Raw genomic sequence first — 14391 nt, forward strand, 5'->3', positions numbered from 1 at the left:
GATTACGTTTGCAATTAATGACAAATGTGTGTCATACGTTCCATATCCCCAGGCGGGTGGAAAATCTCCCCGAAATTCAATCTATCCCCAGGCGGGAGATAAAAATCCACTCAGTGCTTCGGACTTACTGTATATGTTGAAGTGTATATATTAACATGTGTGTGATATAATCATTAAAACTTGTCTTTACCTAATTTAAATTATAGTACCTTAAGAAACTTGCCTGTTAATTTGTCTGGTCTTGTTCCCTACTATAGATAACACCATAAATTACTGCTACACACCTGCCATAAAATGCACTTTATATATGCTTTACAGGGCAGGCTGATCGGATAAGGGAGCAAATCAATCAAGATTACCTTGCTAACAACTTGCCAGGAGCTATTTCAAGAGATTTATCCTCTGTGAGCCTCCGTAGTGGATCTCTGCCTACACCAAGTCTTCTTTAATGAATTTGTATTTAGATTATTCAACAAGATGTTTTTATAGTGAGGCTTCCATTTTAGGCAACTCTTTTTGTATTTTGAATGTAATTTTTTTAGGGATGCAAATGAAAGCATGAATGTTCAGAAATTCTTTTGATCAAATATTTACAAAATGAATCTTTTAGAAGTAGAAGCAAACTATTATTATTTGCTATAGTGAAAGCCGAAATGCTGATTAGGCGTAAGATATCAAACCATAATGTTTTAAACGAAATTATGATACTACATTTTACCCTACAATCAGTTTTTTGTATAATTACTTATTACTTATATTCGGCTATTACTTGACATTTTTTTTTTTTATTGAGATTGTTAGTTTTTAATTGTGTTTGTAAAATGTGTGTCGCATAAAACCATTCTCTTGTGTAAGTACATACTAACAACCTTTTAACCATTTACTAAATGAATATTACACACTTTTACAATTCAAATCAAACTGCGTAAAGCGTTGACAGGCTATCGTCATGCTACAATTTTTGTCATAGTCATGTAATGCCGAATGAAACGGATAGTATGTGAATAGTTCTTAGTTTGCCTCAGTAATTTCAGTCAAATAACTTGAGCATGTAACATAATGCATATGCATATTTAAAAAAACAACTGATATTAATCTGTTCATTTTGTCCACGAGTAACATATGTTGAGGACATTATTAAGATACATGTACATAAAGCATACAGGGAAGAAATAGTATTTGGGTGATTCGACCCTGAGGTATTTGGCGTTGTAGAAAGAAGTCTTAAGCATAAACCTAATTAATTGTCCAAAGCATTTTGTTAGGATGCATTTGGTTAAGCTGGCATACCCTGTTAGTAAATTAAATATGGCTCAAGTCAAGTTAGAAGTGTAGAGTAGATTTTACTAAAAATTCCTTAATGCTTTATCCGTGTCAGTGCATTGTTTATGAAACAAAAGCTCCAGATAAGGTTTTATATGATATTGAGTGTTACTCCATTATACCTTATAAGTAACTATTTGGCATATTCCACATTTCAAGTGACTTATACTTCATGATCTCATTGAGAATCAACATTAAACTCTAAAAGTTTTTGCGAAGGAAATTATAAGCGAGCATATACTATCTTAAGATGTTTATGTTAATAAATATGTTTAACAATTACATGACTATACTCACAAAACGTTGCAGGCCATTCAACGCTTTAAGCGCTTAGATTCATAGATGGAACCTCACTGGCTACATTGTACTTCCCTAGTGACCATTTTTAAATCAGATATTAGCCTCTGACATTTTTCTGAAAAAATCCCTGAAAAAAAGAAAAACTTTTGAACAAACAAAAAAAAATCAAATTACTACAATTCCACTGCGTTCTTATTCGTAAATAAGGCGAAGATAGATTTGTGAAGATTGTAAAATCCTGGTGAATGATGTTATATTGTGCCACAGGGGATCCACAATACTCGCCAAGAGGGGCATCTTGTTTTGTAAATTTTGCATTTAACCACCCAATAATATATATAATAATAGTGATTCTTCTAGACTTGCTCAGTAACTTTTCTTTAAGGTGCTTAAGTCAGAAATCTAGTTGTAGAAGAGTCACTGAAGTGTTCAAACTTCTATGTTCATGAAACATAACATTTCATAGGAATAAGAAGTTTCATATTTTAAAGCTGTTCTGACAAGTTTTGATAACTTTTTTTATTTTTCGTCTTGGAACGAGCCAATATTTGAAGAAAAAAAACAAGGAATCCTGATATATAAGACTGCTTACAAATAATAAGATCACAGATTTTTATATTAAAAGTTAAAAAATTGATGTTTTTATTATTTTTTTAAACCGTAAGTAATGGTTTAAGCAATGAAACATTAATTTTTGAACAGAAATATGAAAATCTATGACCTGATCATCTGTCGATCAGCAATCTTTTATCATTGGTTTGGAGATTAATACCAACGCAAAAATTTGCTCTTCCCAAGACAAAAAATAATCAAGTTGTAAAAATGGTATATCTATGAGCGTGCAGCTTTATAAGGTGAAAAAACTAGTAGCAACACTCAGGATATTTTATCTTGTCAACATTATGTGTTCATATTTATACAAGCTAATCCTCCGGTTCAAACTAAATTATTACAAAAATATACATACGTTTCTTCAAAAGAAATAGAGTCAATGGTCTGATACATAGATTTTAAAAGCATGAAATTGACCTAGTTTGGCCAGTTTCCAATAACTGGTAAGCCATGTGGAAGATGGCAGTTTTATGACCCCTCCAAAAACCAACACTGTAATCATATGTATAACTTTAAAGGTGCTAGTGTGCATATTTATGGAAACATGGCGATTTCAGCTTAATATGTTAATATTATATTAACATATATAAGGATAAAAACAAGTGCATCTTCATAGAGTTTTAAAACTACATCTACTATCTGGGACCAATAATCCTACTTCCAGCTACTATCTACAACAGCATTGTTATTTATTAAAATTATATATATTTTTTGTGCACTAGATTGAAAGTTGACAAACAAAAGTCCCACAAGTAGTCAAGTGTCATAACAGTGAAATTAACAACTGAAATAAAGAATACATACCATGACCTGAGTGCTTTCACATGTCAGTTTATCACAAATCATCCAATAGTGGTATGTCATCTTTCTAATCATAGTTCATATTCACCTGATCTAATGATCATTATTTTACTTCACTAATCCTTTTAATATTAATTTGTTTTAATTGGTGTGAATTCATTTATTTATTAAAACATCATCAATATTCTTTTAATGAAATCCCAACTAAATGGCTACCAAGTCAAAGTCAAGTCAAACAATGTTTATTCACTCATACCATAATATACGGCAAATGAGGTATATACAATGAACATCAATTACATGGCGGCAGATACATTTAAATTTAGAATCAAGTACCCAACATGGGTATCGGAGAGTCATGAATTTGAACACACACAAATATACACACATTACATATATTTTTGAATGCGTATTACTGCAATTTCTAACAATCACTTGTGGAATAAAGTACTATATTTTCTATTCCTATATGCATTCATTTGTATCGTATCACATACACATAGACATAACTCCTTGATTAAATCACGATACAAATAAGCTGTACATTTAGCATATGCTAAGGTGTACAATACAATTAAAAGAATAATACAACCATGTAAATTTTCTGTTATTGAAAATCAGAATAGTTAAAAATGACTCAAAATAACAACCAACCAACTATCTAATCTTTGAAAAAAAAGTAGTTATTAATCTAAACAAATTTGTTTGCATTTGCTTGTTGATTGAGTTCATTAATATTTCTAACTTATATGTATTAGGGTGTCTATAGAAGTATGGTTTGAGAAACTTTTTTCGTTCGTCATAAAAATGGTTACATTCAAACAAATAGTGAAATTCATCACCTACTTTATTAAAACAATAATTACATACTCGTTCATTTAGTGGTATTCTAAGCCAGTTGCCAATTTCAATAGGCATCCTGTGATTTCTTGTTCTAAATTTTACAAATGAAAATTATTGCTTGTTTGGCGTTTTACTGAGATATTTTTCAAGGCCAAATTCTTTTTTGAAAATTCTGTAAAAAATACTATTACTTGCATTTGCTATATTCGACGCCCAGTCATTTAAAAATAGATCATTTAACTTTTGCTTTACATCGTTTCTTAACCATGTAGGATTTATAATCTCTTGACTAAGCCATAAGTTATTTAGACCGCATTTTATAAGGATCGTTTTAATGAAGTAATTATCCAAGGAATTTTTTTCTTTAAAAAGGCGATGCTTTATTGTATATTACTCTATATATCAGGGATGAGAGCTTGTCATGAGTGTTATTGTTATGAAAATGTAATCTCCCCCAAAATGCTATACTTTTTTCTTCTATATTATTCGAAAGGTTTCATTCCTGTTTCGCCATATATCATGTAGTTTGGCGTTGAGCGTTTCAATTTGAGTATGTATATTAAATATTTAAGTTCAACTCTTTCCAATATTTCATTGTTTCCAAAACCCCAGATTTCTGAACCATACAGCAAAATAGGTTTGATTGTTTTATCAAAAAGTTCTATGCGAAGGTCAATGGGTAAAGATAAACGATTGGAATTCCGGATCAGACTATACATTGCTCGGGTGGCCTGAGCAGCTATATGCTTTTAGCAAACGAACCGGTTCTACTAAAATAGATCCCGAGGTATTTACATTCATTAACTACCTTTAGAGTGTTATCTTTGAATTTGAAATTATATAACTTATGTCGGCCTTAACTGAAAACAACTATATTTGATTTTGTTGTGTTGACTGTTAATTTCCATATATCACAGTAGTTGGAGTATGTGTTTAGAGCGTTTTGTAATTCATTTTCAGTATCTGACATGATTATTGTATCATCAGCATACTGCAATATAAATAGCTTTAGAAAAGTGTGCATACTGTCATTATGAGCATTATCTTGAATGTCAACACCATCATTTATTATATTTTGAGCAAAATATGCGTGTAAATTGTTTCTATTTCTTTTTTCTATTATATAAGTACTGTATTAAGTTATTCAATATAAACATGTTGTCCGTAGTGGAATAACCTTTTCAAAGACCGGCCTGACTACGATCAATAAGGTTATTAGATTCAACGTATTTATCAATTCGGTTATTCAGTATGCAAGTAAACAATTTACCAAGGCAACTTAACAATGTAATAGGTGGATAATTTTTTGGACGACTGGGATCTCCTTTATTCTTATATATAGGACTAATAATACCAGTTGTCCAGCACGGGGGAATAACTCCTTTGTCTAGAATTAAATTGAATAATTTAATGTATATATCCTTAAATATGCTAAATGTGCTTTTTATGTTCATTTCTTAACTTGGTCAAACCCACACCCTTTATTATTTTTTAATGTTTTTAATTGCTTTTTCAATCTCGTCAGCAGTAATTTTTGAATTTATTTCTTCATTGATTTCATTATTCGCCATAGTTTCTTCATTTAGTGAATCTATCTCTTGTGAAAAATTTACAGTTTTGAAAAAATCATGAAGATCAGAAAGACTGGCGTTGTTTTTACTTTTAGATTTATTACCTAATCATTTCCAGTATTTGCGCGGATCTGTGTTCTTCAAGTTTTGCAAATTACTTATATTTTCGTTTTTGTCTCTATTTTTAAATACGTCATTGTGGACTTGTATATTTTACTTTTTAGATTTTCCTTGTTTTCTATATTTCTACGTAGTTTATACATATATTTAGCCCGATGAAAATCCCTGCAAGCTTTTTTACATTTATTTCCAAACCATTTTGAAACATTCGTAGTATTCTCATCGTTTGATTTATTGCAGTCTTATATCCAAATGTACTTTCACATGATGTTTTGAATACGGTATTTATAGACTCTACTATGTCATCTGCTATTTGTTGAGTAAACACTTTCGTTTCAGAACAACTTATGAGACGTTCAAGTATAATTGAGACTTCTTGTTGATCAACATTTTCGACAAAATTATTACATTTTTTTATTTTCCCATAGTTTCAGTTTGTCTCCCTTGCCTACCAGTAGCTTTGATTTGAAATTGGCTGTCTAAATGCTGAGATTTAATTGGTCCTTGGTACAATCAGATAAGATCAGGCTTATCATGCATGTTGTAAAATTGGAAAGGAAATGACAAAGAATTTGGTAGTCATTACAAGAAACTTAAGGAATAATAATTCTTTAAATGTTGTAATTACATGCAATTGATTCTTGCTTTGTGTTCTTTTGATTACACACTAAATAAGAAATTATTATATATTTTTTATTTTTAAAATAATCTTTCTTTTCATTTCATTATTATTATTTTATTTTTTTTGAAGGTATATTGATAAAATAAAAAAATACTTATTTACTGGTTGATTGATTCATTCATTCATATTCTTTTATTTATGTGTGTATTTCATAAATTTTTACTTTATTACACAAAGATACCACTTTTTTTACCTAAACTAAAAGATGCACTTATTAGTAAAAAGATACACTTAAAATGCATTCTATAATGACAGTTAGAATATCAATAAAACTAAAGATACACTTTTCAGGTAAAAGATACGCTTTTAATGCAGCTAAGATGTAGAAAAATTCACTTCAACGAAAAAGATGCACTTATTAATCAAAAGATACACTTAAACACACAAAAGTGCACTTGCATAGCAAAAGAGGCAGAAAAAAATATGCTTCATTTGTAAAAGATGCAGAAAAAATACACTTGATTTGTAAAAGACGCAGAAAAAATACACTTATTTATAAAAGATGCAGAAAAAATGCGCTTATTCATAAGGCCACTACTTTTATATAAATTGGTTTACAAAACCGGCGGGTCTATTTTTCCGAAAAGTACAAAAAAAATAAAAAATGAATTTCACTTTTTTTTTCCAAATTATTTTTCCGACCGTATTGATTTTGGTGCGAAACGAAAGAAAACGAACGGTAAGAGTACGAATGCAGTCGATTTTGACTGGTTTGTTGTTCCGTAGCCGTATTCGCCAATTTATAGTGATATGATGTGAGCCAGTCAACTGTTATGGCAGCGCCGTTGGCAATGGCGGAATTGACGATAGCAGTCATTCTTTGTATGAAATAATTAATTAAAATATGCAGGAGCTGTTAAAATAACAATAGCAATAAACATTGGCAAATTTAACAGCCGACACAAACAATAGCTGTCACGTGATTGTTGTTTTTCCCCGCAAATTTAGGTCATGAAAATATTGTTGTTTATAGATAAAAAATAAAAGTGTCAGCGGCTGCCATCGAATTAGTAGACACAAATATCTGTAAATTATGCGTGAGAAAAACATTTTATAACATTTTATGGTTAAATATCAAATAACAGTGCACTAAGTGGGAATGGTGAAATCGAAAGTTAATTTTCTAAGTTGACACCGGTGACCTAGATTCACAAGTTCGGTCGGTGGTGTTTATGGATTTTAAATCACAAAATGGTTTGGAAATACTTGTCATTGAGTCAATGTAAAGCTTGTGTTTATTTTAGATTACATGTTTATTCATGTTTGGGTTAATAGTAGAGTAAACACAATGAAAGAGTTGAACACATGTGTCAATGCCAGGAGTTTTGTGCAAAACCTTTAGATAAAACAACACGGAAAACTATTTTGAATAAGTCCATTTCAATTTGTAATGAACTTGATATTTCACTATAAATGAGATTTGTTGTTGTAACCAAGGAATACTCTTTAAAATGAAAAATAAACAAGCATGAAGTATAGATAGATGCACTGTGAACGCATGTTTACACAAAATGGCGGAGTTGGGAGAAGATGAAAATGTCCTATGCATAATTATGGATTTCTCTGTTACTATCATTGGTACATAAAGTTAAGTCACATGCAAGATTTAATATTTTGCTATGTGTTTTTTTATGTACTGATGTGGTAATTTGCTGCAAGATTTGAATTTGAAATGGATTTGGTGAACATCCCATGGTAAATGTCCCGGTCCGAAAATATCCGGACTTAGCATGGATCGGGTTACACACAACTAGGACCCCTCATGGTATAGGTTATATATACTCAAATCTAGGTCTAGTTTGGTTTTTAGTTTTTCAGGAATTGTTTTCACAATATTAAAGCTCAAATGTCTTTATAAAATGCTACCTCCTTATTTACAAAATTGGTAATTATTTCACTTTATTGACAAAATCCAATATTAAAATAACTTAAACAATGTTTAGAAAATGTTATGTATTGTTTTAATACAGCGCAATTTTTGTGTATTTTAATGCGTAAAATTCGCCTCCTCTTTTTTTCAATTTAATATTGGTAAGTTTTTAAGTGTTCTGCATTCACTTTTGCTTTAGCATACCCTTAAAGCTAAACAAATGTCTTGCTGAGTGATATTCAATGTATCTTTGATTAAAAGTGTAGTTTATACATGTAAACATGTTTTATAGTCAATATCATTGATGTTTTATATGCACAGTATGTAAGATTTAAACTGCGTGTTTAATTAGAACTTTGAAACTTTGAGTGTATTAAAACATGCATTAATAGCAGTTTAAGGATTTAAAATGACAAGTAAATGATATAAATTTTGACTGTGTTTATGTTGTTTTCTGATTTTCACCCTTTAAGAGTATGTTTTGTGACTTTTTTCCTTTTTTTTTTTTTTTTTTTTTCGACCACCCAGTGGACATTTTTTTCCAAAAATTCTTGTAAACCAAAAAATAAAAAAAGGAGTGGCCTAAAAGATGCAGTTAAAACGCACTTTCAACTGCGTTTGAAGTGTACTTTGGTAAAAAGCGTATTATTTTTTGAGAAGGGTGTACCCTTTGGGGTCACTGGGGGCAAACCTCACTTTTATTTAAACTGTTAAGTTTGAAGCATTTTAAGTTGGTAAGATTTATATATATTGTCTCTTTAGTTGTTCAGATGTTAATCTCTTATTATTAGGAAACATGTAATGTTTGGTATGAAAATGATGACATCTTATAAGGAATTTATTAATATTTTTTATAACATTGTAACTTTACATTATATGCAATATTTGATACATTGTATTTATTATCTCTTACATTTGAAGGGTTTCATAATGGTTCTTTATTCTTAAACAAACTGTTATTTCTGTCTACATTTTGCCTATGATTTTAACACAATATGTTGGATATAAAAGCCTAAGGGCGACTTTCATTCTGGACTTCGAGATTATTAAAACATTCATTGCGAGTTGTGTTAGGACTGTATCAACACATTCATGTAATAATATTTGTACCGGCCAAAAAACAAATATTAAATCTGTGTTTCCCCTGTATATTCACTACTCTTCTTCCTGAGTCTGTCAAATAACAAGAGATGTTTGTCAAACATTATGCCCTCCCCTGAGCGCCATGTTGTCAGGATTATATGGACAATTGAACGAAATATGCATGGACCGAAATGATAGCTGATTTGTCACTGACATTGGATGCTGTTGAGACAGTTTTAAAATTATGACAATTCAGAGTGTGGGGATATAGTGTGCTATGACCATGATCTTTGACTCTATGACCTCAAATCCATAGGAGTCAACAGCTTGTTACCAAAAATTTAAATGCCAAGTTTGAGGGCCATGAGTGCAGGCATTGACAAGTTACATGTATCACACAAACAAGCGTTCTTCGTTTGAGGTCACTGTGACCTTGACCTTTGACCCCTAAAATCATAAGATGTTATCTACAGGTCAGACACAACTCCAAGTCAAGTTTGAGGGCCATCGGTGCAGGCATTGTCGAGTTATCATTCAAAACATTTTTGCATTCAAGGTCACTGTGAACTTGACCTTTGACCCGATGACTCCTAAAATCAATAAGGGTTAACTCCTGGTCAGGCCCAACTTCCAGGTCAAGTTTGATGATTATAGGTTCAGGCATTGTTCGTGATATCAATGGGAGAAAAGTTGTTCACTTTTTTTAAGTGAAAGGTTACTGTGACATTGACCTTGGCCTGATGACCCCCAAAGTCAAAGGGGGTCATCTACTGGTCAGGCCCAACCTTCATGTCAAGTTTGATAATGTAAAGTCAAGAAATTGTCGAGTTTGCTTTCAAGGTCACTGTGACCTTAACCTTTGACCCCTAAAATCATAAGGGGTCATCTACTGGTCAAGCCAAACCTCAAATTCAAGTTTGAGGGCCATAGGTGGAGGCATTGGTGGGTTATCATGTGGACAACCTTTTACCAATCAAGGTAACTGTGACCTTGACCTTTGGCCAAATGACCCCCCAAAACAATAGAGGTCATCTACTGGTCAGGCCCAACCTGCGAGTCAAGTTTGATGGCCATGTGTGCAGGCATTGTTGAGTTATCACATGGACAACCTTTTACCATTCCAGGTCACTGTGACCTTGATCTTTGGCCCAATTACCCCTAAAATCAATAGGGACCATCTACTGTTCAGGCCCAACCTCCCAGTCAAGTTTGAGGGCCATTGGTGCAGGCATCGTCAAGTTATCACTCGGACAACTCTTTACCATTCAAGGTCACTGTGACCTTGACCTTTGGCCCGATGACCCCCCAAAACAATAGGGGTCATCTAATGGTCAGGCCCAACCTCCGAGTCAAGTTTGAGAGCCATGTGTGCAGGCATTGTTGAGTTATCACTCGGACAACCCCTCACCATTAAAGGTCACTGTGACCTTGACCTTTAGCCCGATGACCCCCCAAAACAATAGGGGATATCTGGTCAGGCCCAACCTCAAGGTCAAGTTTGAGGGCCATGGGTGCAGGCTTTTTTGAGTTGAGACACGGACAACCTTTTACCATTCAAGGTCAATGAGTCCTTGACCTTTGGCCAGATGACCCCTAAAAACAATAGGGTCATCTACTGGTCAGGCCCAACCTCCAAGTCAAGTATGAGGGCCATGGGTGCAGGCATTGTCAAGTTATCACTCGGACAACCTTTTACCATTCAAGGTGACTGTTACCTTGACCTTTGGCCCCGATGACCCCCAAAAGCAAAGGTTATAGCATAAAAAAGTTTTGGTTTTAGTGGGTTTAAACCCACGTTGGTAAGTCAAGAAAGAAGTAGAAAACAACCAGCTAGTCCGTACGGCCACAGGGACTTTAACAACAATGGTGGATATGTTGACCTGTTAAGGATATATTGATAATATCACGTGATAATGTCAATCATCCAATCACACAAGACCACAGCCGTAATTAATTTTCAATCACCTTATTAATGCTGAGCAAGTTACTTTAGAGTGTAACTGATGACGAAATATGGAAGAGTATAAGAAGGTCCTTGATATATACCAGGAAAAAAACAAGAGCTGTCACAGTATGTGACGAATGCCCCCGAATGTGACATTGACCTATGAACAAGGTCAGTACATGAAAAGTTGATCTTGCCTTTATGTGTCAAATACATATGGCAAGTTATTTTAAATTGGCTTTGAACATAAAAAAATACCGACCATACTTGACAACCTACACTGTTATGTCCTTATATTCAGCATTCCATTATGAATAAACACTTTATGTCCTTATATATTCAGCATTCCATTATGAATAAACACTAAGAGTATCTTTCACCTTAGAGGTAGGGACATGGGTCTTGTAAGCGACACGTAGTCTTGGTATGTCCAACACATGTGGCAAGTTATTTTAAAATCTGTCCATACAAGGGAAAGTTACAGCCCGGACACGACAACCTATACTCTATGTCCTTATGTGCAGCACTCCATTGTGAATAAACACTAAGTGTGACCTTGAACTTAGTGGTAGGGACACGGGTCTTGCACGCGACACGTCATCTTGGTATGTGGAACACATGTGGCAAATTATTTTAAAATCTGTCCATACAAGGGAAAGTTACAGCCCGGACACGACAACCTATACTTTATGTCCTTATATGCAGCACTCCATTGTGAATAAACACTAAGTGTGACATTGACCTTAGAGGTAGGGACACGGGTCTTGCACGGGACATGTCGTCTTGGTATGTGGAACACATGTGGCAAAAAGTTATTTTAAAATCCGTCCACACAAGGGAAAGTTACAGCCCGGACACGACAATTATACTCTATGTCCTTATATGCAGCACTCCATTGTGAATAAACACTAAGTGTGACCTTGACCTTAAAGGTAGGGACACAAGTCTTGCACGCGACACGTCGTCTTGGTATGTGGAACACATGTGGCAAGTTATTTTAAAATACAAGGGAAAGTTACAGCCTGGACACGAGTTATCGGACACACGGACAGACGATGCGATTTTAATTCTTTTCTCCGTAAACCTGTTAATGTGATTTTAGTACAAATTTAATGATGACATTACCCATACAGGTACATGTAATTCAAAGCTACGAGGGTTTTGTTTATGACTTAAACACTGTTCCAACTTATCTTTGCTCACAGAAATAATATACAATTTATGAGATAATATTTGGAATAGATATATAACATAGGTCCTGATTGAAATTTGTCATGATATGGACTTGTTTATAGTCAATTTGCCCCTACTGGTCAAGTTACAGTCACACAAGAAGGTGGTTGTCTACCAGTGGCAACAAGGCTCAAGATGAAAACTTTACACATTAGTAATTTGTTAACTAAAACTTTGATATACCCCTTGACAACCTGGTGCATGAATCACGGATGGATGCATTGACGGGCGAAATCGTAACAACTCACATGAAGGTCCCTGTTTTTAAGGTTTCCCATTCAGAAGGCCTCCAGACACTTGTTACGAGTGAGCACAGCTTTCCTGCCGGAACACAAACACCTCCAAGGACTGCTTCAACATCGGCACCTGGTTCGTCAGCGCTATGTCCTTCATTATCTTTATGGTAGTCATAAGCTCGTGCCATCTGAAATTATGAATGGCACTTACAGGGTAATGATCGTTTCAGTAAAATACAAGTTGGCCAGCAGTTAAGCATATTGGGTAGGGTCCATTAAATCATAATTATGATCAAAAATTCATCACAATCTAAGATGGGGTGTAGAAGATAAGAGACTCAATATACATGGTCAACCTCTTGATCTAGTATTGTGGCCATGACATTGACCATTGGAGTTTCGAAGATGGATTCTGCTATATTGCCTTGATGAGTAGAACAATTTCATAAGATATTGAACAGACATAAAATTAAAGCTTCAAACCCTGACCTAGTAGTGTGACCTTGACATTGACTTTGGGAGATTCAAAAATGGATTCTGCTATTTGATTCTGCTATGATGCCTTGATGAGTAGAACAATTTCATAAGACCAAAGTTTGATTAAAATCCTTCAATGGATATAGATTTTATGGAATAGACATGATTTCAAGGCTCAAATCCAAGAGTTAGTGCTGTGACCTTGACATTGACCTTTTGCATCATGCCTTCAAGTTTATGAGTTGAGCTTGTGACCATTACAGTAGTATAATAATATACTTCTTGCTTTAAATAATAACAAAATCTTATAAAGTTTTGTTGATTTAAAAGCATTAGACGGAAGGCTGGCAAGAATGGTGCTACATTTAGACTAACGTGATATAAACATATATTAGTTTACCAATTTATATCAAGATTTTGCAGTATTACATTTCATAACATTATTTTACTGTGTGCTCTGTCATGCTGTCGCGATGTTATATCACCTTTTTGAAAGCATAACGACAGCATTAAGGAACTCTCTTGAAGAGATGTATCTGTTATGGTCGGAATTCATGAGGGAGAACATGTTCTCCACGAATTCCGAGTTTGACTTCATCGCAAGGGCTGTTGCAAATTCCTCCTGCAAACCAAATAGAGATAAACAGGGATTAATAGAGGAGGACACTATAAACATCCACGTTCTTAAGATTTGTATGGTTTATATTAATTCATTTTAGTTAAATTGTAAACAGCTGAAAGCTGATATGAATAACTCTTGAGTCTGTTTCCTGGGTAGAAACCAGTACTGCTTCCTTTCTGAGAGACCAAGAGAACTTTTTGCCTTTGGTGGAGGCGAACATTACCATTTACATTTAGACCAGTATGAACCATAATAAAATGTGTTTGAACAACATCGTTTGTTTAAACGGCTTTTGGTTTTGGGTTTATATGTTGAAATAATATAAAAACCAAATACGGATTTATGTAAAAGTCAATTTAAATGTATTCGGTAAGAATTGGCAAGCAAGCCAATTTGGCCAATTTCAGTAATTTACAAACCCTTGTGAGTTCAATTTCAAGAATATCTCTGGTTGCCTGGTTTCAACTTCTTCCTGGTCGAGAGTCGGGTCGTAGTCCATTTGAAATGCCTACATGCAAAATATATTTACCAGGTTTTTATGCAATTTGAAAAATTGCCAATGAATACATTCTGCATAATTAGCACGATTGAAACAATAGATTAACCCAAATTGGGCTCCTGTTTCGTTCACTGTTTAAAGGCGGTTGTCCCAAAATGTATTTGTAAAGATATT

The 14391-nt window shown here is 33.7% G+C and overlaps 1 long non-coding RNA gene across 2 annotated transcripts in view; it reads right to left on the reverse strand.

Annotated features, from left to right (window-relative positions):
• LOC128216617 (uncharacterized) overlaps nucleotides 1-12803 on the reverse strand; it is a 40320-nt gene extending 27517 nt beyond the window's left edge. The window contains exons 1-2 of one of the 2 annotated variants that reach the window (XR_008258093.1): nucleotides 12632-12803; nucleotides 1621-1750 (exon numbers count right to left, since the gene is read on the reverse strand). This is a non-coding gene — a long non-coding RNA (uncharacterized LOC128216617). The remainder of the gene's footprint in view (nucleotides 1-1620; nucleotides 1751-12631) is intronic. The other variant, XR_008258094.1, reaches the window with a different exon arrangement.
• Nucleotides 12804-14391: the final 1588 nt, after the last annotated feature.

The sequence above is a fragment of the Mya arenaria genome, chromosome 14 (genome assembly GCF_026914265.1).
Source record: "Mya arenaria isolate MELC-2E11 chromosome 14, ASM2691426v1".
In the NCBI taxonomy this organism is placed as follows: Eukaryota; Metazoa; Mollusca; class Bivalvia; order Myida; family Myidae; genus Mya; species Mya arenaria.